Raw genomic sequence first — 21,240 nt, 5'->3', positions numbered from 1 at the left:
TGCTGAAGGAGCACTTCCACCCCAAGGTGTCCGTTATCTCATGGCGCCACACCTTCGAACAGAGGGATCAACGGTCCGGTGAGTCAGCCAAGGAATACATCGCCGCGTTACGGAAGGCCGCCAAGCCCTGCGAGTTCAAGGACCTCGAGGAACGACTGAGGGACCGATTCGTGTGCAGGTTAAGGCATCGAGAGTTACAATAGAGACTTTTCGCTAAGGAAGAATTATCCTTCCAAGACGCCTTAAGGGAAGTCACCGCAGAAGAAGCAGCAAGCGGCGCCGTCAAGAACATGCGGCCGATCAGAAGCAGTGCAGAGGGTGCGTCCGTGCACCAGGAAGACGTCCGACGAAACTCCGAGGAGGATCCGGACGAGGAAGTCGACCGTCTACACCCCGCGAAGGAAGAGAACCAGAAGGGAAGCTCTTCGGCTCCGCTCAAGTGCATCGGCTGTGGAGGTCGCCACAGGAGAACCGACTGCAAGTTCCGCTCCGCTACCTGCCGGGCATGCGGCAAACAAGGGCACATTGCAGCTGTGTGTCTGGCCCGACGAAAGGCACAACCCCAAGAAGAACGCCTGAAGGGTACCAGACTCCCCAGCCAGAATAGGGTAGGTTTTTGCGCTTCGCGAAGAAGCATCTGTAGGACAGGCACACACAAGCCCATGAAGAAAAAGCTGTCACTCAACGTGAAGCTACAAGGGGTTCCATTATCTATGGAACTAGACACAGGGTCTGCCCTTTCCATCATTTCATTGCATACATTTAGGAAGATTTGTTCCAGTAGTGGGACTAAGGCCAAGTTAAGGCCTTCTGATATTGTATTAACAGATTTTCAGAACTCAAGAGTGTGTGTTAAGGGGGAGGCCACCCTTAACGTGCAATACAAGAGTTTTGAAGGTCCACTAGACTTATTAGTAGTAGGGGGTGAACGAACGAGTCTCATAGGACTCGATTGGTTTGAGGCCCTGGGGATACACGTCACAGGACTCAACAGCTTACAAACACTCGACCTACAGGAAGTCTGCAAAGAATTTGCAGATGTTTTCAGCCCCCAGCTGGGCACATTCAAAGGACCACCTGTGTCCTTAAAGCTAGACCCCACTGTCACTCCCATTAGGATTAAAGCAAGAAGGGTCCCTTTTGCTTTAAAAAGTAAGATTGACACTGAATTAGACAAACTAATCCAACAGGGAATCCTAGAACCTGTTGATTCCAGCCCGTGGGAGACCCCCATTGTCACGCCTCTAAAGGCAAATGGGGACATTCGCATTTGTGCTGATTACAAATGCACACTCAATAAGGCATTGCAGCAACATGCCTATCCTGTTCCTGTGGTCAGTCATATTCTGGCCTCCCTCAAGGGGGGGGCGCGTTTTTGCAAAGCTTGACCTAGCTCAAGTGTATCAACAGCTGCCTGTTGATGCTGCTGCTGCTATAGCTCAGACTATTGTGACCCACAGGGGAGCCTTTAAGGTAAAAAGGCTACAGTTTGGAGTGAATGTCGCTCCTGGGATTTTCCAAAGCGTAATGGAAAACACACTACGAGGTATACCAGGGGTCTGCCCCTACTTGACGATGTCTTGATTGCAGGAGACTCCACACACATTCTAGCTGAAAGGCTTAGGGCTGTCCTGTTAAGATTCAGGAAATCAGGCCTCAAGCTCAGAAAAGACAAATGCAAGATTGGGGTGCCTTCTACTGAATTTCTGGGATTCAAAATTGATGCTGCTGGGATTCATCCTGCTGAATCCAAACTAACTGCTATTTTAGAAGCACCCAGGCCAAAGTCTAAGGCCGAACTTCAGGCCTTCTTAGGCCTCCTGAATTTCTACAATTCTTTTCTTCCACATAAAGCTAGTGTAGCTGAGCCTCTTCACAGGCTACTAGACAAACAAGCTGTGTGGCTGTGGTCACAAGCACATGAGGCTTGCTTTAAAGAAGTCAAGGCCTTGCTCACTTCTAACAGTGTTCTTGCACATTTCAACGAGTCTCTTCCTGTGTGCATCGCTTGTGATGCGTCCCCCTACGGGGTTGGAGCTGTCCTGAGTCACCTCAGGTCTGATGGAACTCAGGTTCCTATTGCATACTACTCCAGAACACTGTCTTCTGCCGAGCGCAACTACGCTCAGATAGACAGGGAGGCTCTGGCTGTTGTTGCTGGAATTAAAAAATTCCACGATTTTCTATATGGCAGGCATTTCACGGTCTTCACTGACCATAAGCCTCTGCTGGGACTGTTTACCACACGTAAGCAGACTCCCCACATCATTTCCCCTAGAATGCTTAGGTGGTCTATTTTTTTGTCTGCATATGATTTTTCATTACTCCACAAGCCTGGGAAAGAAATGGGCCATGCTGATGGCCTCAGTAGGTTGCCTCTGCCAGTAGTAGAAGCTGACCCCGCGCCAGCTGTCAACATTCTATCAATCCAAGCCTTGCCCGAGCTCCCTCTTAGTGCCAGGGATGTTACCGCTGAAACAGGTACAGATCACACACTTTCACGTGTCCGCTCCTGGGTCCTGTCCGGGTGGCCTGAGCACTGCCCTAGTCCTGAGTTTCAGAGTTTCTGGTCCAAAAGGAACGAATTGTCCCTTTCTCAGGGTTGTCTGCTTTGGGGAAACAGAGTTGTCATTCCCACCTCAATGAGGACTAGGGTCTTAGAATCCCTCCACGAGGGTCATCCTGGCATTGTTCGTATGAAGGCTCTTGCACGAAGCCACTTGTGGTGGCCTGGTTTAGATAAAGATATTGAGGCTAAGGTACACGCATGCCACCTGTGCCAACGATCTCGCCCAGAGATGCCCCAAGCTCCTGTGCATAGATGGGAGGAAACACAGTCCCCATGGTCTAGGGTGCACATTGACTACGCTGGGCCCTTTCAGGGCCAGTTCTTCTTGGTCCTTGTTGACAGCCATTCAAAATGGCTTGAGGTTGTGCCTGTCTCATCCACCACCACTGCAAAGACTATTCAGGTACTGAGGGGGATTTTTGCTGCACACGGGCTGCCAGATGTCATTGTGTCCGACAACGGCCCTCAATTCACCTCCTCCGAATTCCAAGCTTTCTTACAGGCAAACCTGATTCGTCATGCCACGTCTGCGCCTTTTCACCCGTCCACCAACGGTATGGCTGAACGCATGGTGCGCATCGCAAAGGACGCCTTGAAGAGACTCACCTACGGGGACTGGCATCACAGGTTGGCTGACTTTCTCCTTTCTTATCGCACCACACCGTCCACTTCTACAGGGAGAAGTCCAGCTGAACTTCGTTGGGGGCGCCAACTTACTACTAGACTTGACCGGTTGCATCCGGACAGACTGCCTTCATCTACCTCACATCCTAGGGCACCTAGACAACTACTTGTGGGTGCCCCGGTTTGGGCTCGCAATTACGGGCCTGGTCATACATGGGTCCCCGCTTCTGTTTCCAGGGTCACAGGTCCTCTCTCCTACGAGGTAGCCCTGGACAACGGTCATGTCCTGCGTCGGCACATCGACCAACTCCGCTCTAGGCGGGACTTTTCTGATGAGACTCCTGGGTCTTTTCCAGGGGGGGAGGGGGACCCTTTGGAGCAAAGGGAAGGGCAAGAGCTACTGCCCATCTCCACTGAGGGAGCCACAAACGGCCCATCCCAAGATTCCGCAATTGCTCCGAAAAGGAAGTCATGGAGCTTACCCACACAACAGGCACTCACGCCTACTCCAGCCAGGGAGTCACCCCGGGGGCATACTCACTTTCCACACACATCACACAGCACTCCAGTAACGGAGGATACCCAGGGGCATCCCAACAAATCATTTCCCGCAAGAGAGCTGGCACAAAATTCCCAAGGTTGGCCTGACCTTACCCCAAATCCTACAGGGGGTCAAACATACACAGAGCTAGTCGAGGAGCCAAGTCCCGACTACAACACCCCTAGCACAAATCAGGGAACACCTGAGTTTTGGGAAAGTACAGAAACCCACACGAGCCCGAGCACAGAATGGGGTTCAGGGAATGGACAGCCTCCTGACAGGTCTTGGACTGACCTAGGAGGTTCTACAGAGACGCCCAGCAGTGGCTATCACTTCAAGGGGCCTGAGGGTCTACAGCTAGGTAGGACAACCAGGTCACAAAGCAACAGAAGCCCTGGCCTGATGAGCCCGGTGGGCAAGCAAGCAGGCCAGGCATCGGGGCACAGTCCTTGGAAGACACCAGGGCACAATAGAGAGAACAGGCTCACGCCTCCCTCCAGTCAGGGGACTTATGCCAGTAACCCAGAGCTAAGAAGGTCACAGAGAGCAAAGAAATCTCCTAAGTACCTAGAAGATTACATAACATTGCTGGCAAGGCAAAAGCCAGTAAACAGTGGGAGCACTGGGGAGCAAATTGTCGTATAAAATAAATGTTGTATGTTGGTAGTAGTTTTAGCCCGGGGGAAAGGGGTGTTATGTCCCGAGCCTTGCAAACGGCTCGGGCGTTTGCAGGCAGTCCCGGGCAGGTGCAAAGCTGCCCGGGACCAGACAGGCTGTCGCCAGCGCCGTGCGCATGCGCGGGTGCTGGCGCGGGAAAAGTAACCCATTTACCCGGGAGTTGCCTATATAAGAGGCTGCGAGGCGTTTTGGCGAAGCTGAAGCCATCTTCCTGTAAGCTGAACGCTGAATAAAAGAAACTGAGAACTCCAGCTGCTTCTCGTGTCTGTTTCCCGCCACGGACTCAACAGGGGTCATGGTGACCAGAACTGGATGCAGTATTCCAAGCTTGGCCTCACCTGTGCAGTATAAAGTAGTATTATCACTTCTTGTGATCTTGATCCTATCCCTCTGTTGATACAGCTTAGGACTGCATTAGCTTTTTTGGCAGCTGCAACACACTACTGACTCAGAGATCCAATAGGGCATGTTGATCCCTCTCATAGGTATTACTGTTGAGCCAGGTACTGCCTATCCTGTGCATTTGATTTTTTTTCTGTCTAAGTGCAGGACCTTACTTTTCTCACCACTGAACTGCATCTTGTTGGATAGGGGCCAATGCTCAAGTCTGTCAAAATCCTTCTGAATCTTGTGTCTATCTTCCAAAGTGTCAGGAATTCCCTCCAGCTTTGTGTCATCCATATCCAAATCCTTCATTCTAACCCTTTTTCCAACAGTGGCCAAAGGCAATTCTCTATTCTTTTCTGTGGTACAAAGTATTGTGGGACATTATGTATACAATTCTGTTTATCTCACAGATTGTATCTGTGAATCCTTGTATATGTGTATGCTGTGAGAACAAACAGTATCTTCTAGTTCCAGGTCAACTGACCAAAAAAGGTATAAAGACTTACAATGCAGCATTCAGCAACATTCTGAGCTAATGCCTCACTGCATGGTAGCTGGGGAATTCTGGAAGTTGGTCTACATATTTTAACGTTGCTAAGATTGAGTAGCACTGCCCCACTGCCCGACCCACAGAGATTCATTGAAGACACTATATGAAGAGAGCCATTGAGCCTACATAAGCTAGCAAAAAATTGGAAGGAACCTGGTAGTAAAGACATAAACTTTCATGAGCTCTAGCTCATTTCATCAGATTGAAAGGTTCATTCTAGGATTGACTCTGTCCCTGCATGAAGGGTGTCATTGAATCAATATCACTGTTGATGTTGAACTGTCTATTGTACATTTCTGTTGCTCTGAATTAATATCATCTGTCCTTTGCTCAGCTGCTCTGTGGAACAGAGCTATAAATTGCTCAGCTGTTCAATGGAACACATTTTTCCTATTAGTCAATAAATCCTTAGAAACGTCCCAAAAGGTTCAGTTGTTCAATTATGACCACTGGAAGGAAAATTAAGTATAATTTAGTTTGATAATTGTTTCTAAATTATGAGGCAATAAGATATATAGTAATCCTTTAAATATTTTGGTTTCATCATATGTTTCGTTTTATGCAGAATACTGGTCTAAAACCATAAATAATATTGGATCAGATCTCATTGAAAAAATAAAAAGTATTGAATTCTAGAATAGCCCCTATTTGTTACTTCACATTAGATCTGCTTCAGAAGAATCCTGCTTTGACTCAGATCCCTGAAATCTACTCGAATATCTCAATTTAACTGAGAATCAACTGAATCCAAAGGTGCTCCTGAGGTTAAAAAAAATAAATAAAATAAAAACATCTTTTGAAAATTTAATTATAATTTCTATCTAGTCTTTCTCTAGAGGGCAGAGCAAGGGAACTCAAACAACAAAATGTGGGAACATAAAACCAGAAAGTATAAAATACAATAACAGAACTAGTAATTAAAATAAGGCAGAAGCAATAAAACAACAAATCCCAAATTGCCTTAATTAAAAATGCCCACTATAATCATAATACATATTGAAATGCCTGAAATGGGCAACAAAGGCTAAACACACCTCTGCCCAGAAGCTGTTCCATAATTTGGGCACCGAAATCAAAATTGCCCTCTCCTTTGTTCCTGTCTAATTGCTTGACAGTACTAATTATTTTCACATTGAGTTCCCAGCTATCAGTCTGGGGATTCTTTCTAAAAGATTTCAAGGGCCAGTCAAGTGTAGGCAATACCTGTACTCTGCATCCACTCATGGAGAGAGAGAAAAAGGACAACGTCGGAGAAGGCTGGACCTGATCTCTGGCCTCTTCTGACATCCCTAATCAAAGTGAAAAGCAAAGTCTCTACAAAGCCTGTTTCTCTGCATCACAAAATGAGCCACTGCATTCCGTCTCCAAATGCAAAACACTGTTTTCAAAATCTGTGTCAGATCTGAATAGGTTCATTCACAACTCCTCCCTGTCCCATTTCTGAATTACTCTCGGATGTCAGACAAAATATCTCCGTGATCATTTCTATTTCAGTGTGTATTTAAGTATTCATTTTTGAACAGATTATTTCACATAATACGTCTTTTCTAGTAAGCCTGTATCTCTAAATTGACTGGCAAAAGTTATTCTCAAAATGAAAATTGTAGAAAAGGTTGAGAAGGAATGCAGGTTTAATGTGGAAGTAGGCTCATGGAATGTGGGATGAAAACAAAAAACAAAACTAAAATCCCAATAAAGAATTTATTTATGACAACAAACGTGCATTTTAGACAATTATGAACCTCTTTATTAACTATATGTAAATCAATATCTAAATTCATTATGCTTGCCACTTGCCTCAGGATTGGTCATAGTAACAAATCCCCGATTCTGTAGATTCTATCCTAATGTGTGTTTCGTTCCCTTCTTTTCCCCCGATTGAAAGAAATGAACAAGCCTCCGTTTAACACAAGAGAAAAAGCTGGGCAAAATCATGCAAGGGTACATTTATTCCTCGACTTACAACAGCTCATTTAGTAATTGTTTGAAATTACAATGGGACTGAAAAAAGTGACATATGACTGTTTTTCACTCTTATGACTGCACCATCCCCATGGTCACACAATCAGAATTAAAATGTTTGGCAACTGACTCATGTTTATGGCAGTTGCATCTCCCAGGGTCATGTGATCCCCTTTTGTGACCTTCTGACAAGCAAAATCAATGGGGAAGCCAGATTCACTTAACAACAGTGTCACTAACTAAACAACTGCAGTGATTCACTTAACAAATGTGGCACGAAAGGTCATAAAATGGGGCAAAACTCACTTAATTGTCTTGCTTAGCAATAAAATGTTGGGCTCAATTGTCATTGAGGCCTACCTGTAATCAGGCAGCTGTCTGTCATAGTGGATGCACGACTCTTCTATCACTAGCTACAACCATCAGCCTTTCTCAGTTGGAACAGGGCAGGCAAACTACCCTATATTGACATGTGTAGACAAAATTGCAAGACTGGAAGGGAGGAGAAAAGTTTTCTAATGGGTTTTACCACAAGACCATTGGGGAAATAGTCAACCAGTAGGACCCAACTGTTGGGGGTAACTCTGTAATCCATTACTTTTTATGGGAAAAATTTGTTTAGTACTCATCATTTTTGGAACTCATCACACTTCCCAAAACCAATTAACGATGAGTACTAAGGTACCACTGTAGTTCTTTTTGTAGGATTTTTGTCTACAACAAGTCAGTTTCCAATAAAGCTTGGACAACCTGGTATAATTGATATGGCTATTGCTGAATTCAGCTATGACTCATTCTGTCTTTGGAGAACATTTGAAGGCATATAGTGGGCTCACTCCCAGAAACAGTACCACAGAAGATTTGCCTATTAAAAATGGCTGTAAGGGTGAGCACTGTCATAAGACATCCATTTAATAAAAGTTGAATGCTAGAATGATCTCTACCCATATAAATGGGAACATTTTTGGGGCTCAGAGCATCCCTGTAGCTAAATATTATGCTAGAGGTAATTCTGTTTTACAGCATGCCAGCTTCTTTTAAAATAAAACATAAGCATGCAGTGGTTTTATTTGAAAGAACTTTTGAAAAAAAAATGGTAGGACAGGGAGTCTGATAAGCCCAAAATGAGTTACAGTGTAGAATCTTGGCATCTGTAAGCACTACTTTGCCTACTGCGGGTTCACTCATTTATTACGAAGATCATTTTAAAAAGTTTAAAGATTAGATTTCTTGTGTTTGTGTTACAAAAAGAATTGAGGGTTCCCTGACTCAGATTATTTAATTATGTTATGTTTATTAAATTATGATTAAATTATTATTAATCAGTTTATGCTTTTAATATGTTGTAATCTGCCCAGGGTCACTAGACAATGAGATGGACAGCATATAAGTGTAATACTATTTTACAATAATAATAATGATAACAAGTACCTGCCATATAATACCCCAGACTTAACAATTTTCAGTAAGAAAGACCCAAAAAAAAAAAAATCTAGTTAGTGGACATTACAATACCTGAGACACCAAAATAGAAGAGAAAGAACTGAAGAACATCACAAAATACAAAGACCTGCAAATACGTAGTTAAAGTGTCAGGTTAGAAAGCCAGAAACTATGAGTTCAAGTCCCATCTCAGCCATGAAGCCAGCTGGGTGACTTTGTGCTCACTGTCACTCTCAGTCCAGCCCACCTCACAGTATTGCTCTTGTGAGGAAAATAGGAGGAAGAAATATGTTGAATATGTTCACTGCCTTGAGTTATTTGTAAAAACAATAAAGATGGGATATAAATAAAAAAAATAGAAATAGAATAACTATGACAAAAAGAAAGCAAAGATAGTACCAATAGGTGCCTTAGGTGCAATCCCAAACATCCAAGGATAATTCTCATTGCGGTAGCTACAGATAGAGAGGTTACTAAGGAAAATAGCAAAATAGAGATTGAGTAAATACAGGGGAAAAAATAGTAAGGCTCTCAATCAATGGGTGATGTATTTGTTTCCATCTCAAAAGATTGGAAAAACACTTGAACACAATAGGAAGGGATAAAATCTCAACTCACCAGTTACAAAAAAGTCTGCCTTATTTGAAACAGTGTACATTTTAGAATAGTGTGTTTACCTATCCTACATCCTTGGGAAAGATCTGATAGACAAAGGTCCCAAAACATTTAACAGAAACTGTAAGAAGCTATTTCAGCCAAGGCTTGTCAGAACATTCTAATATTTTCCTGGCTAATTGTTTTGCATTATTTTTTGAATATTTTTTACTTTCTCAGCACAGCAGCTTTGAGTTTAATATACAGTCGAGTGTACTTAGCATATAAACAAAATGACTAAATACTAGAACTACTTCCCCATGAGTTAATCCAACTGCAGCACTATAAGTTAATAGTTCCAGGTACAAAGAGAAATTCTTGGTTTCACAATTGTCATTTTACTTTCATGGCTTGCAAAGGAAGCTTCCTGTCATGACTGTGTGTGTGTGTGTGCTGCAAATGACCAGACAAATAATGCTAGTAAAGAGGAACCTTCATTGGAGAAGGTGTCAAAGCAGATGTAGATGTGCCATCTAGACTTTTGTTCATGATCTCTCCAGCAGGTGTCAGTAAATGTATTTTATTTCTTTTTTGTATGATGTGGGAGTAAGGAGTTTTTTTTGTTCCAGGTCAAAGTACCAATTGACTAAAATTCTAATGTCTAAAACAACAGTAAAAAAAATCTCAGTTTGGCAGTATAGAACTGTGAGCAGATCACTTTAGTTGTCCAGTACAGCTGACACAGTGGAACACAGGGATGCAGAGCTGCTTTCACCCTGATGCAGAATCTCTGTGTGGACTTTCTTTGCTAATACTACTATGCTCCATTCCTATTTATATCAGACCAAGACTACATTTAAAGTATCTTCATGTTCCTCCTTCAGTTCTACCTCAATTACTTTCTGATGGATAAATTACACCTTTGAGTTTCTTTTTCTGAAAGGGTGAGTCTTCCCACTCATCAGTTTCTTCACTTTGGGTTTTTTTTTTCCTTCTTATCCTCTGGAAAGAAAATTACACACAAACACACAGATGAGAAAAGCACTGCTTTACAAGCAAAGAGGGGCTCGACCTATTATTTTTAAATGGCCTTAATTTGGAGCATGCCTCGCATCAGAGTTAGCTCCCCTTATCCATCAAGGGGCTTGCTATAAAGGTTATCCAGAAACTGGTAACTCATTCTTCCAAAGCAAGATTGAGAAAATGGTTCACTTAGCTTTCAGAAGAAAAAGGAAGCAGGGATGACAATATGATAGAACTCTTCAAATATCTATAGGGATGTCACAGAAAAAAAGATCAAAGACTGCTTTCTATATGTTACAGTGTGGGATATAGAATAAAGGGTTTATGATGTATTGCCACAGATCTCATTATCTTGAGTGACTCTGGGCAACAGTATAAAAGCATAGATATAAAAACAATAATGTTAACAATTAAATAGAAGGCTAAAAGTAAAAGTGTGGATGGTAGAGGGGTGGACTTTTGTCTCTCAGTCACTCAACCACCTCCAACATAGTGCACTCTTGTTGGGGGTCCCAAGATAACTGGGCTAGATTTTAAGGCTCTTTTGGAAGGTCAGAAAGCTGGAGGTGGATCTCACCTCAGGAGCCGAGGTGTTCCAGAGCATGGGGGCCATGGCAGAGAAGACTCTTCTCCTTGACCCCACTAACCAAAATTCCTTGACCAATGGGGTTTGGAGAAGGATTCTTCTGCTGGTATGAGTGGGGCGGGGCAATCCCTTTGAAGTGAGATTGTGCTTCGGATAATTTGGTCCCTACCATGACAAGCTTTAAAGGTGATAATCAGCACCATGAATTGAATTGTAAATACAGATTTCAATAAAGTAGGTTATGATGGAACTAGGTTTTCTATGACTAAGGGCATTGTGACAGTAAAACCAATTATCTAAGTAGCTGGCTTATTCCCCTTTGTAGGATGCATCCAAACACTGACTGGCCATCTGCCATGGACATGTTATATGGATTCTTTCACTAAGCAATGGACTCTTTTCAAATGGGTAAGTATCCTCTTCTAACCCTATAATACTTTTTGGAATTCTCCAGACTCTCTGCTATTCATCTGATTCCTATCTTCTCTTCCTATCTTTGCACTACCTCTCTTTTCCTTTGGGTTCTTTTCCATCCCCCAGTCTTCTTAAGTTTGAGTTCTGCCTATGACAAGAACAACATGAAATGGCTTCTTAATGTAATGTAATGTGAATTTGTCTCTCTGGGTCTTCATCCTCTTTTATTCCAGAGGAAAATCCAAAGCCACTAGAATTTAAAAGAATGGCTATTAGTTTTATTCCTGACACTGCACAAAGAGCAGGAAGACAAGAACCAATTATTCTCTAATGTAAATAGCAACTAAATAAAGTGTCCAAAGGCTATTTGCTCCACAGATGAATTAAATTTAAAGGCTAAAGAAGTACACCAGTGGAAATTTCAAAAACATGTAGCAGGTGAAATCCTCTTCAGCTTCCCTCCCCCTCCCCTTAACTAAGATAGTTATTTACTAAACCAGTCTTGCCTTCCAAAATTGGATAACTTTTTACAGTAATATAAATGCATACAATTATTCATAATAATTTGAATTAAAGTAACTGCTGATGCCATAACATCCTCATTGGATTCCCTTCCATAGTTCAATTAATAATTGGACAGTACTGGCTTGCAAGAAATATTATATCACATACCCTTTCCCCTGGTTTTTAAAATGATCTTGAGCTGCTTTTTTCCCATAGAAGACAGCTCAGGGACAATTATTTCCCCTTGTAGACCAAGGTGTTTGAGAAGGGATATTTCTCCAGCATAAACTAGGCCATTTATGTCATCAACTGTCGCAGGTAGTCTCAGTTTTCAGAAGTTATGGCAAGTGGATTCAATAACTTGACTGTGCTTTTTTTAAGGGGCACCTTTCCCACAGATTTATTCGTTTCTGTATTGCATTGATACTCTGCCACAATTGTAACACAAACTCTTGATAGTGATGACATCGATACATTTACTATTTAAGTTCAAATGAAATATTATGTTATTTTCCTAAAGTCAGTGTAAATTGCATTGTGACAATCTGATAATTATGTTCTTGTAGCATTTTTATCTCAGTCTGTTTGCAAGGGTTTTGTTTTACTAAAGATTAATGACTCATTTTAAATTTCTATAGCATAAGCTACCTTCTACTTGTTGTGAAACCATTTTTTATTCCAACCTACAGTAACTTAGGACAATCTGTAAATGGAAACATCTATGAAATACTTATATTCATTCTTCCATGAAGCTGAAATTCCCCCATCTAAATTACACAAGCAATACATTTAACTAAAATGAAAAGGAATACTACACACTTCTAGAGAGAAAGAAACACAAAAGTTGGAATTTGATGTAGACTTATGATTGGTCATTGATCTTCAGCATCTCTCTCTCTCTCTCTCTCTCTCTCTCTCTCTCTCTCTCTCTCTCTCTCTCTCTCTCTCTCTCTCTCTCTCTCTCTCTCTCTCTCTCTCTCTCTTTCTTTCCCACTCTCCGTAATTTCTCTAAAACTTCTGAAAAGCCAACTATAATAGAACAAGGCATGCAAGCAATGGAAAAATTGAAGATAGGGAATATAGAACTGCTCTCATTCAAGCTGCATCCTCTAGGGATTATTGGGAGCTTTTAAAACATTACTGTAGTGGTCTGATCATCAAAACTGTCTAAAAAATAGAAAGATAAAAATATGTCATGCTGGACTCAGACTAAGTGTTGTAAGCTAAGTTGAGAGTCACTGTGGTCACTGTGGAGATGGTAGGAGAGGATTCAAAGAGATCTTTGTAATAAATATTTCATTCCTCTCTCCCTTCTCATTTTCCACAAATAACCAATGTGCATCATCTCTCCTCAGAGATCCAGAACTACAGCCTGGCAATGACTTGCAATTTCCTGGTCTGAGACCATTTTTGAGTTCCTGCAGCGAAATCCTAGCTAAGGAATAAGGAATAAAATTGCAGTGACTGAGTCCCAGTTGCTTTTTCAGATCTTTTAAAAAATATACCCCCTTTTAAAAAAATTTAGAAATCATGTTTCTTCCCAGTAAAAACACACTCAATCTGCAGTGACAAAAGATGGATCAGGTTATTTCTGGAACCAAGGAACTGATTGAAACCAAGGAGCTAACTGAAGAGGAAACAGTCAAATCAGATGATTTCTGGATCTGGGAAACCCATGTCAAAGAGGGATGGGCTTTCCAGTAAAGCCATAGAAATCGTTATTAAGCTAGGGTCATGAGAACCAGATATGTATATTGATAGGCAGGAAAACGCCTTTGGCAAACCTGGGAAAACTAACATGGGAAATTGTAAAATATATGCTTCAAAGAATTTGCAATGCAAGCAGTGATAGAATTCTGGTCTCTTTGCTTTCTACCTCCAGTAAACAGTTAAATGCCAAAAGTTTAATTAAACTGTAGCATTTCCCCCCTTTTAATTTTAACTACTTAATTAATTTGTATAAAGTCAGCACTGTTAGGTCTGGAGCTGGGCCTGCCATTTATTATTTACGTAATTCAGTAGGGACCCCAACAGATTGTGGAGAAGAAGGCTTACAATTATATCTAGTTAAATTGTTATAAATCTGTTTGTATAAAAGGCCAAACAAGGGTGTAACATCAAAGGTCTGAAACTCTATCAGGTTACACCTGTTCACATCACACCTTGCATCTGTCCCTCTGGTTTTATATTCATAGGATACATAGATATTTATGTGGTTAATAAGGTTAACCTTTTAAAACTCTCTCTCTCTCTCTCTCTCTCTCTCTCTCTCTCTCTCTGTGTGTGTGTGTGTGTGTGTGTGTGTGTGTGTGATGTATGTTAAGTGTACAAATTACTCCAGACAAGGTACATTCTCTGGATTTCTCTTGGGATGAGACAAGAAGTATTCCACAAAGCAATTTGACGCAGCAATTAAAAACAAGGGAATGAATTACACTAACAACTGTCAAGAAGAGAAAATTAATTCCGTTCAAACTACACTGCTACCATACTTAGAGTACCCTGGGTGATTATGAGTTGATTGCAACTGGAGTTGTTGTTGTTAGTTGCGAAGTCGTGTCCGACCCATCGCGACCCCATGGACAATGTTCCTCCAGGTCTTCTGTCCTCTACCATCTTCTGGAGTCCATTTAAATTCACACCTACTGCTTCAGTGACTCCATCCAGCCATCTCATTCTCTGTCGTCCCATTCTTCTATTGCCCTCAATCTTTCCCAGCATTAGGCCCTTCTCCAGTGAGTCCTTCCTTCTCATTAGGTGGCCAAAGTATTTGAGTTTCAACTACAGGATCTGGCCTTCTAAAGAGCAGTCGGGGTTGATCTCTTCTAGGACTGACCGGTTTGAACGCCTTGCAGTCCAAGGGACTCGCAGGAGTCGTCTCCAGCACCATAGTTCAAAGGCCTCAATTCTTTTGCGTTCAGCCTTTCTTATGGTCCAACTTTCACAGCCATACATTGCAACTGGGAAAACCATGGCCTGGACTATACGCACTTTGGTTGGCAGGGTGATGTCTCTGCTTTTTAGTATGCTGTCTAGATTTGCCATAGCTTTCCTCCCCAGGAGCAAGCGTCTTTTAATTTCTTGGCTGCAGTCCCCATCTGAGGTGATCTTGGAGCCCAGAAAATAAAATCTGTCACTACCTCCATTTCTTCCCCATCTATTTGCCAGGAATTGAGAGGGCCGGATGCCATGATTTTGGTTTTCTTAATGTTGAGTTTCAAGCCACTTTTGCACTCTCCTTCTTCACCCGCATCAAGAGGCTCTTTAGTTCCTCTTCACTTTCTGCCATTAGAGTGGTATCATCTGCATATCTTAGGTTGTTGATATTTCTCCCGGCAATCTTAATTCCAACTTTTGATTCATCTAGCCCTGCCTTTCTCATGATGTGCTCTGCATATAAGTTAAATAGGCAGGGCGACAGGATACAGCCTTGCCGGACTCCTTTTCCAATTTTGAACCAATCAGTGGTTCCATGTCCAGTTCTCACTGTTGCTTCTTGACCCGCATATAGGTTTCTCAAGAGACAAATAAGATGGTCTGGTATTCCCATCTCTTTAAGAACTTGCCACAATTTGTTGTGATCCACACAGTCAAAGGCTTTAGCATAGTCAATGAAGCAGAAGTAGGTGTTTTTCTGGAACTCCCTAACTTTCTCCATGATCCAGCGTATGTTGGCAATTTGATCTCTAGTTCCTCTGCCTCTTCGAAATCCTGCCTGTACTTATGGTAGTTCTCGATCCACATACTGCTGGAGTCTAGCTTGTAGGATTTTAAGCATAACTTTACTAGCATGTGAAATGAGTGCAATGGTGCGATAGTTTGAACATTCTTTGGCATTGCCTTTCTTTGGAATTGGAATGTAAACTGACCTTTTCCAATCCTGTGGCCATGTTGAGTTTTCCAAATTTGCTGGCAAATTGAGTGTAGCACTTTTACTGCATCGTCTTTTAAGATGTTGAATAGCTCAGCTGGAATACTGTCACCTCCACTAGCTTTGTTGTTGCTCAGATTTTCTAAGGCCCATTTCACTTCACATTCTAGGATGTCTGGTTCGAGGTCAATGACCATTTCATTGTGGTTATCTGGGATGTTAAGCTCATTCTTGTATAGTTCTTCTGTGTAGTTTTGCCATCTCTTCTTAATCTCTTCTGCCTCTGTTAGGTCTCTGCCATTTTGGTCCTTTATCATGCCCATTTTTGCATGAAACATTCCCTTCATATCTCCAATTTTCTTGAAGAGATCTCTGGTCCTCCCTATTCTGTTGTTTTCTTCGATTTCTTTGCACTGTTCATTTAAGAAGGCATTCTTATCTCTTCTAGCTACTCTCTGGAATTCTGCATTCAATTGGGGGTATCTTTCTCTTTCTCCTTTGCCTTTTGCTTCCCTTCTTTCCTCAGCTATTTGCAAAGCTTCCTCAGACAGCCATTTTGCTTTCTTGCATTTCTTTTTCTTTGGGATGGTTTAGTTGCTACCTCTTGTACAATGTTGCAAACTTCCATCCATAGTTCTTCAGGCACTCTGTCTATCAGATCTAATTCCTTAAATCTATTTGTCACCTATACTGTATATTCATTAGGAATATGATTTAGTTCATACCTGAGTGGCCTAGTGCTTTTCCCTACTTTTTTCAATTTAAGCCTAAATTTTGCAACGAGAAGCTCATGATCTGAGCCACAGTCAGCTCCTGGTCTTGTTTTACTGACTGTATAGAGCTTCTCCATCTTTGGCTGCAGAGCACATAGTCAATCTGATTTCTATGTTGACCGTCTGGTGATGTCCATGTGTAGAGCCGTCTCTTGGGTTGTTGGAAAAGAGTGTTTGTTATGACCATCGTATTCTCTTGACAAAATTCTATTAGCCTGTGCCCTGCTTCATTTTGTACTCCAAGGCCAAACTTGCCTGTTATTCCGGTTATCTTTTGGCTTACTACCTTAGCATTCCAATCCCCCATGATGATAAGGACATCATTTTTTGGTGTTAATTCTATAAGGTGCTGTAGGGCTTCATAGAACCGGTCAATTTCATCCTCTTCAGCACCAGTGGTTGGGGCATAGATTTGGACTACTGTGATATTGAATGGTTTGCCTTGGATTCGAATTGCGATCATTCTGTCATTTTGGGGATTGTATCCCAGTATTGCTTTTCCTATTCTTTTATTGACTATGAAGGCTACTCCATTTCTTCGAGGGATTCTTGCCCACAGTAGTATACCTGATGGTCATCTGAGTTAAATTCACCCATTCCTGTCCATTTTAGTTTGCTGATTCCTAAGATGTCGATGTTCAGTCTTGTCATCTCTTTTTTGACTACGTCTAGCTTGCCTTGATTCATGGATCTTACATTCCAGGTTCCTATGGAGAAAAGATCTTTACAGCATCGGACTTTCCTTTCACCACCAGATATATCCACAGCTGAGCGTCCTTTCGGCTTTGGCCCAGTCGCTTCATTCTTCCTGGCGCTACTAGTACTAGCCCTCTGCTCTTCCCCAGTAGCATATTGGACACCTTCCAACCTGAGGGGCTCATCTTCCAGTGTCATATCTTTTTTCCTTTTAGTACTGTCCATGGGGTTTTCATGGCAAAGATACTGGAGTGGTTTGCCATTTCCTTCTCCAGCGGATCACATTTTGTCAGAACTCTCTGCTATAACCTGTCCGTCTTGGGTGGCCCTGCACGGCATAGCTTATAGCTTCATTGAGTTACGCAAGCCCCTTCGCCACGACAAGGCAGTAATCCATAAAGGGGGCAACTGGAGTATTGCCAAACAAATGTTAGGGGGTGAAGGTGCTATCTTCAGCGACTTTTAGAAAGATGAAATAAGTTTTGCACATGCTTTAAACCTACTGAGTCTTACATGCATTTTATTTATTTGTTTCTTATGGTTTCCAAAGATGGGATATCTGCGTCCCAATACTTACTATTCTATATTTTCATGCATTTCTTTATGTTACTTATACTACATTTTTTATTAATTCTTTTGAAATTCCCATGGATTACAGTGGACATTTCTATGTACAACTTGCCTAGTAAATTGTTTATAAATTTTCCATTAATATTGGAAAGAGCATTTTATCCTTGATCATAGTACTTTGTTTGCTGATGTAAGATATCCTTCCTCAAATTAAAACCCTTCAGATATGTTGGTACTACAACTCCAAGAATGTGCAGTCAGCATAAATTTAAAAAATGAGTAATTCCACATAGGAACCATTCTGTTATCTTAAAATACTATTTGATAAAACAAACTTATGAAAGGCAGAAAAGAGAATTATAAATATTTCTCCCTGTTGGTTTTTTATTGACTTTGAAGTTGTTTACAAATTCTTTCAAAATAAAGGAGAATTTTGCAGAAACTCAGATGAAATATGGTGTTCTTATCTTTGTTAAGTTACAAAAGATCAAAAACTAACTGGGAGCCTCTTGTCTATTTGCCTCTTTTACTTTCATCTCTCCTGCATTCAATAGCCTCATTGGCTCCTCACACTTCCACTGAATCTCAAGGAAAATATATTAAGGAAACTCCACCCATTGGGAATTTTCAGCAGTGTTGATACTACCATTGTTTTGTGAATAGTCTATGCTTTAAAGAAATTCTTTTCCTTAGAGAAATTCAAATAAATCACCCACCAATTATTTTTATTATAGAGGAGTTCTAGAAGGATATTTCACCATTCAGTTTTATTAGCTGAATATGGACCAAGCACAGCCTCAGCCTGAGGCTCTCCGGATATGTACATTTCAGTTTCCAAAATCCTTGGCAAATATGATTATTTTGAAATTTCTGAAAGACAAATAATTTGGAGGTGGATCATAATGTGGAGAACCTTCTTCTATCAACCTAGTTTACATCATGCTAAATATTCTACAGTATTTCCTCTAGCATTTCCCCAAATACCTTACTCTTTTATCTGAAGAACTCTAAATATTGTAACTTTCTCACCGATGTTGCTTTGTTACACTCAGATGCCAAATATTGCGATTAGTTACATAACATGCTTAGCCTCTTTCTCAAATTATCCAATTTGTGTGCATAATACATAGAACTATTAACTCACAAGACAGTCCAGTATTCACAGAACGTACTAAATCGTATGTTTATTACTGGCCTAGTTAAGCACGTTGGTGATAATTATAGGAGTTCAAGAATTTACTCTCAATTGACATTATTCCTTCTTTTGTACAGATTTCTTTTGCTGTCTCTGTTTTAGCAATTAAGTAATTTTGCACCATGTTCTGTCCTCATTACATTTTTATTATAAAGAATTAATATATTTTACCATTTACTGTTCTGGTGAAATCAGGAGAGAAACCGTGAGAATGAATATATTTTGTTCCACTTGTCCTCATTATAATTTTAAGGTATTCTCAAGAATGGATTAACTCAATGCCACTTTTCCCTTTTTATCATAAGAATGAAAGCTAAAATAGTTATGAAACTCCGCCAGGCATTTGTATGAAACTATTCTCAGCTCACAATGAAGCTGCATCAAAAAAGGGATGAGGATGAGATGAATATTTAAAATGTTATATGTAGTTGTATAAATTTATATTAAAAGATTGGATGCCTTTGAGACAAAGCTAAAGAAGGAAGACAATGAAAGACATGACCCAACACTCATGACTATCTCAGGATCATAATTTCGCTCTTATGTTCAGCACACCATTATGATTTTCATTAAATATTCATTCCCCAACAGACTATAAACAATTCCTTGTTAATAAATGGCTGGATTTGTTGACATTAATTTAATACACCAGCATTCCATTTTACTCAAAATATTTTAGGATCTCAGGTGCTAGATGCATTTGCGGAAGAAATGTAATTCATAAGTAGTATTTTAAGAAACAGCATTGAAATTACATTCAAAAGACAGTTTAAATGCCTTGAACTAATTGCAGAAGAACCAGAGGGGGTCTGAATAACATTACATATGTAAGACCACAGAGTAAAGACTACATTTTTTAAGTTTAATAGATAGCCAAAATATAACAGAATTAGCAATGTTTTTGAAGGGAAATTGAACGGAAAGTAGATGCTTTGCATGCCAAGGATCTGCAATTCAATTGTTGTCAGCTCTCAATGACATGGGTCTGAAATCATAGACAGTACCTGCCACTTGGTATCAGCAATACTAAACTTAATACTGAATGATCTGATTCAATAAGCCAACCACTTCAGGTCTTCTTAAAGGAACAGCTTCCTGTGATAATTCTAGTGTTTCCTACTTACACTTTTCCAATGTAGGAGAATGTTTCTAAATTGTTGATATAAGAAAACAACTTTATTTGTTTCCATTTTGTGCATAATAGATATGTGGACTGATACACAATAAAATATCCATGAAATCTATTAACATTTTTAAAAATAAAAATAAAAAACAGAGCTGCTAAAACCATACAATAAAATGTGAGAATAGCATTTAAATTAGAAAGCAAATTGTACAATATTAAAAGCATGTGGATATATAGCAGAATTTATCACTTGTCAAAATGAAAACAAATAGCACAGCACTCTGAAAAAGATAATGTATTGTTGGAATGCTACTTCTCAATGGAACTGTTTGTGGCACTGATTATTCAAATTTTCTTACTGGTCAAATATACACCATACAATTAATTATTATATAGGGGTTTATATGATATAAGTACTTTGAATATCCTGATCCCAAGAATTAGCAAAGTGAAAACTGGCACCTTGAATTGTTTCAGGAAGTGTCAACCTGGTTCAATTCTCCTTCTCCTTTGCCTTTTCCCAGAAATGCAGAGTCTTTTGGGGGGGGGGGAAATCAATGAATGCCATTTCAGAGTCCTGCCACGACAATATATGTGGCTGTTAATCCATTGATTGTGACAGGAATTGACAGGCTTGTTGCAGGAGTCTGATGGCGGTTTGTCTATGTTCAACTCAGCATCATGTTTATGGGAGAGCAGTTTCCAGCAGCACCAATGAGAAGGAACGGACGTCATCACCAACCTTATTCCATGACTGATATATGGTAATTTACAAAGCATACGCTTCACAAAACTCTAGCTATTGTATCTTTCTCTACCTGGATTTCCTGAATACTTTTCAGGAATATGTATTGTATTTTCAAATGTTATGTATACTCTGAAAAAATGGACAAATTAAACATAATGGAAGCAAATGTACAATGCCAAACTGTGTAGTTCTTTATAACATGATCCTAATTATGTCAGTTAATCACAATTAGCATGTATGCAAATATAAGCACTTAAGTCTAGACTCCAAAATCAGAGAGGTTTCTGACTTCAGCAAGCTTCAGATAATTTAATCCAGATCCAGCCCAGTGTTTTATTCAATCTACTAGGAAACAATATTCCATTGGACACCAAAGACATTTTTTC

The 21,240-nt window shown here is 40.7% G+C and overlaps 1 long non-coding RNA gene across 1 annotated transcript in view; it reads left to right on the top strand.

Annotated features, from left to right (window-relative positions):
- LOC120297271 overlaps positions 1–20,987 on the top strand; it is a 35,346-nt gene extending 14,359 nt beyond the window's left edge. Inside the window, exons 2-3 of the long non-coding RNA XR_005553754.1 lie at positions 11,283–11,365; positions 18,520–20,987. This is a non-coding gene — a long non-coding RNA (uncharacterized LOC120297271). The remainder of the gene's footprint in view (positions 1–11,282; positions 11,366–18,519) is intronic.
- Positions 20,988–21,240: the final 253 nt, after the last annotated feature.

This window comes from Crotalus tigris, unplaced genomic scaffold (assembly GCF_016545835.1).
Source record: "Crotalus tigris isolate CLP2741 ecotype Arizona unplaced genomic scaffold, ASM1654583v1 scf7180000017604.1628558, whole genome shotgun sequence".
In the NCBI taxonomy this organism is placed as follows: domain Eukaryota; kingdom Metazoa; phylum Chordata; class Lepidosauria; order Squamata; family Viperidae; genus Crotalus; species Crotalus tigris.
The sequence above is the reverse complement of the archived record's forward strand: the minus strand, read 5'-3'. Positions and strand labels throughout refer to the sequence as shown.